Source organism: Penaeus monodon, chromosome 28 (assembly GCF_015228065.2).
Source record: "Penaeus monodon isolate SGIC_2016 chromosome 28, NSTDA_Pmon_1, whole genome shotgun sequence".
Classification (NCBI taxonomy): domain Eukaryota; kingdom Metazoa; phylum Arthropoda; class Malacostraca; order Decapoda; family Penaeidae; genus Penaeus; species Penaeus monodon.
The window spans coordinates 34,272,623-34,272,888 of NC_051413.1; positions in this window are offsets into that span (position 1 = coordinate 34,272,623).

The following is a 266-nucleotide window of genomic DNA, read 5'->3' on the forward strand; positions in this document are numbered from 1 at the left end:
CCCCCGTAAATTTAAGGGATGTGGTAAACAGATTAGTTCCGCTAGGGCCAGTCACAAAGTGCTCGTTGAGCCAACTAAACAGAATTACAGTTGACAGTGCACTAATGCGGTGCAAAGGATACAATATCACATTTAAATTTTTTGGATTAGTATTAAATGATGCAGCAATACTAGAAGCCTCTGCTTTTAGTTTGATAGCTGTGCGTGTGGGTATGATGCAGAAAAAGATCCTGAAAAATATTTATGAATTTTTGAAAGTTGTTGCA